This window comes from Passer domesticus, chromosome 2 (assembly GCF_036417665.1).
Source record: "Passer domesticus isolate bPasDom1 chromosome 2, bPasDom1.hap1, whole genome shotgun sequence".
In the NCBI taxonomy this organism is placed as follows: domain Eukaryota; kingdom Metazoa; phylum Chordata; class Aves; order Passeriformes; family Passeridae; genus Passer; species Passer domesticus.
In genome coordinates this window covers 14,260,768-14,265,356 of record NC_087475.1, presented here as the reverse complement: position 1 = coordinate 14,265,356, position 4,589 = coordinate 14,260,768, and positions in this window count along the sequence as shown.

The following is a 4,589-nucleotide window of genomic DNA, read 5'->3' as shown; positions in this document are numbered from 1 at the left end:
TATACAAACTCCCCATGTTTCTGTACACCGCTTTTAACAACAAAAAATAAATTAAAGGGGCTAAAACTGTGGTGGTGAGGGCCGTCTCCAGCTGGCTGCCTGCGATCGCTAGCTGGTACGTGCTTACAGCCACGGAGACATTTCTGGCTTCGTGCTTCAGCACTCCCCCTTTCGCTGGGGCACCGAGAGCTTTCCTCCATCTCTGCGGTGAAGATGTGAGCTGGCAGGGAGGGGGCATCGCGGCGCACCCCGCTCGGGGCGTGCTTCCCTCCTCTGCCCGCGGAGCGGGGGCACAGCAGCGTCCGGGGCTCCTCCGGGGCTCCTCCGCGCTCCCAGCCCAGCGCTGCATGTGCCTCGCTTTCCGTTCAAAGAAACCCACTGAACTTCCCCCAAGGCACGGCTGCTGCGCCCTGCAGTTGAACGAAGGTACTCCAGATCAAGACATGGAAGGTTCAGATGCAGTGGGACACAGAACAGCGGATTTTGGAAGATTTTGGTACTGGACGTGGTGGGTCCCGTGGCTTCACACTGTAAGGGCCAAAGCAGAGAGAATTAAGGTCTCCTTGCGAGGTTATTCTTTAATCTGGGCATGCAGGGGCTGAACTCACTACTCCCTTAAAATGCACATTGCACAAGCCCCTGGAAAAAGATGAGGTGCTCTCTGACAGCCCTCCAGTACTTGTCTACACAGCCCCAGTGGGTAAAGGACTGCACCAACAGCCTTCCTGTCCCCTCAGCCAAAAAGCATGGAGCAAATGACCCATCCTGTTACTTCATAGGCCATTTTACCAACTTCAGGTTAGCTTTGCTGAGGAAGAGCTGGACACACAGACTAAAGTGCACCTTTAGCTTTAGTCTCAATCAAATTCTCGAGTCTTGTGAATGTTTATAATCACATAGAAACAAAAAGTTCCCTGCCCAGGCTGTCCAGTTGTCCCCACTGCTCCTTTCACAGTGGGCACAAAGGCTCTGGGGTCATGAGCACAGCTCAGGCTGTGCCATGGCTATCTCCCAGGCACACTATAAGCAAGTCAGCTGGGATCCTCCTCTCTCCAGAAGATCCAGCAAAGCTTATCCATTACAGGATCATGCCTCAGTAACTGAGGCTGGTGATGGAGCACTGCATTCAGTTTACTTGCCACAGCAGGACATGGCACATGACTGACTGGCTTTGTGTGTTGGTTGGTAGTTTTAGACCTTTGAATGCACACACACAAAGAAAAAGAGTAAGGAGGAGTCAAGAAGCTCAGCCTAGTGCAGGCATTGTAGGTCCATTTCCAATGGAGCAGAGGGAGGGAGGAATCCTTTCGAGGGAGCAGACTTGTAACCAGCAGTGAGACATCCTCAGCCCACCTTTGATTTTGCCAGCTTTCAGCGTCAGTGCAATGGCTACCAGAACACCAGCTTCAAAACGTGGCTGTGAGAGCAGCACTGGAGGAATCCATGAACTTCAAGTCCAGCTCTGACTTTCACCTTTAAGCAGAGATAGCCAGTGATGTATTTCACTGTCATGAAATAGCAGAAAACACTCCAACTGCATCAATACACCAATGAGAGGGACCCTAAGAAAGCTGCCAGCTCCAGTCAACTTAAGAACCATCTCCAGTCAAAAAACACCAGAATCAGCTAATGGTACAGACTTAAGAGGACAGAGGGTGGTTGCACAACTAGAAACATACTTTTTTTTAAACTAAAACAACTTCTGCTTTGTAGTTTAGATATTGTTATCAAATGCCTTCCTTGTAAACAAGAAGCTTTTGTACCTGTCAAAACCTCTCTGGAGGGGGGTTAACCTAGGCAGCTGCCAGGCCACCCAGGTGCAACAGCCAACAGTGCTGTGAGAGGCTGCAGCCAGGAAGGTCCAGTGGGAAGCCATGCAGGCCTTCCCAGCATGCCTGAACAGCCAAAATGCTCTCTGTCAACAGCAGTTTGTTGTGATGAAACTGGCTTTAGAAGTAGCTCAGAATTCAGAGGAAGGTGCAGAAATAGTAATAACAAAACAAAACAAAAAAGGGAAAAAGAACCAAATGCAGCAGTCTGTATTTGTCCGGAAGCAAATGTGCTCACCCTGAGGTTTTTCTGCCAATAAACAGCAGTAACAAGTGCCTTCAACTCCCAGGGCACTGTTTTCTCAAGGGGTAAAATGCAATTCCCTCCACATCAATCTTGGTTTTAACTGCTCTCCTTGAAGGTGACAGATGCAATGACAAATGCTCCAAAACACTTTCGTTATGACTGCTGTGAAGTCTGTTTCTGGGGTTTCCTGCAGAGGACTGAGTCTAAACCGGAGTTTTGCAATGAACACTTGTGGCAAAATCCTGTGTTTATTGAAGGCTGCAAGATTATGCACATTTACCTGGGCTAACTGGATTATTCCAAGCTGGTGATGCTCCTCCTAGCAAACAGAGAGGCTTTGCTGTCACTTTTGACACAAGACATGCTGCCTGCAAGAATCCCATCCCAACACAGGGCCATCCTGATGCCCTCCAGCCTTCACATGCTGCAGATTACAGATGGTGTTTTAAAGAGAGAGCACTGCAACCTGGCCCCAACCTCTGCTGCAGCCAGTGCAGCCAGGGATGCTGAGATGAGAACACTCTTTCAGCCGCACACAGTCCAGTTACCAAGCCAAAAAGCTTCAAGGGGAAGGATGACCAAACACACTTGGGTGGGGAATATGCCATTTTCAGCCTGCACTGTAATACCCACAGGCAAAGTCTGGCAGAAGATAACACAGACATGCACAATTTAGTTCCATGTGTGCACACACATATAGATCTGTACAGACATCAGCAGTGACCAGCATGACCAGCAGTGGTCAGCTCCTCTCCTGTTCCTCATTAGGATGTCTGGACCAATACAGCTGAATGTTTACAAACTCTTGTGCTCTTACCACATGACACTTTTATTTTATTTCCTGTAGTTATAAAAAACAGAAGACATAAGGAAAGGATTCCAGCTAAGGCTGTCTTGCTCACATTTTGGAACAATCTCCTTGTCATGTGTGTATGCAGGTGCTTGAAGGCAGTCATTTCCTGCTAGATAAAAGTGTTCCTGTTTGATGTCAATCACTTGGGACATTTTTAAAAAGCAGTGTAAATATGCTGAATTAAGACCTGATCAAGTGAAAAGCATTTAAGTGATATTTATTTAACCCAGGCTATTAAACATGTATATGTGTATATGTAAACAAAAAACTGAATTACCAAGTAATCACGTCCTTAAATGCTAGTGTGGCATATGCCAAATACTGAAATAATATGAAACTGAAAAAACCCCAGGCATCTAAAGCTGTATTCCTAATTCTCTACTAGGATATGTAGATATTCTCTATGTGATATGAGAATGCCTAAGTGAAGAACTATCTTAAGGGCAGAAACAAATCTATGCTTGTACCACAGGAGTGGTGTAACAGAACATTTACTGCTCTATTTCCCAAGTTTCCTTTCCACTACTGACAAAAACACTACTTTGATCCTCCCAAGCCTGCTTAAACTATCTTGGCAAGTTTTGTTTTCACTTTAAACCACACACACACTCACACACACACACACCTCCCAAACCCTATGCAAGAACTCTGCTCCCTATATCAACATACATCTTTACAGCCTAAAACAATCATAAAAACATGCACTGAACATGTTGGGAGATGTTGTTTTTCAGCCTAAGGCAACCACATGCCTTACTGCCTGTACCAAAAAAGAGTTGGCCTGTTTTACAGTGCCCACACAGACTGGCATTGGCACTGACAAGGTCTGTTTGTTTTTCTCTAGAGGTCTGTGGAACATGCTCAGCTGGAATACCTAACCATGCAATAACAGGAATACCTAACCATGGAATAACAAAGATGTTTACAAGCATTTTGAATCTGGTTTACTTTGCATTTTCTTCCCTGCTCTTTTTAGAAAGTTAGTGTATCACACAAAGATGTATTTCATGTTATCCTTCCCCCATTCCTCATATTCACTGATTAATTAAGGAGCATTTACAGCTCACCAACACAGCTTTATATGCTCTGAGCTACTTGGATTACAGTAACTTGTAATGTATCAAGCCCCAAAAGAGAGACTCATGGAAATTACAACAAATGATGAAAGGGTTTTATTGTGCAAAGATTTCAAAATGCTGGAAATCCTTTTGTATCTCCCTCTACATCACTTTTTCCTCCCCTCCCCTGGCTGGGAATAAGGAAACAGCCAAGTTATTCTATAGCTGGTTCCCACCAGGGTAACGTTCTGGTTCCCATTGTGCTGTGCACTCAAGAGGAACAAGGACAAGCATTAACAGCTCCATTCCCATCCATCCACCAGACAGGAACTCACAGATGCTTCATTACACACCTCCCGCTGGCACTGATGAGGCACAGGGCTTGTATAGAAAGGAGGGGGGGACTCAGACAAAACACAAGAGTCATTGTAATTGTTCCCATTCCCAATTCTGTGAGCTCGTGTTAGCCAAAACATCCTACTACTTTCAGCTTTCCTCGCTGGTAAAAAATACAGGCACTGTCAACACCACCTCAGAACCTCTCAGATTGTGCAAACATCACATCCGTGAGTTTAAAGAAGACAGGAGGAGGGGAAAAAATG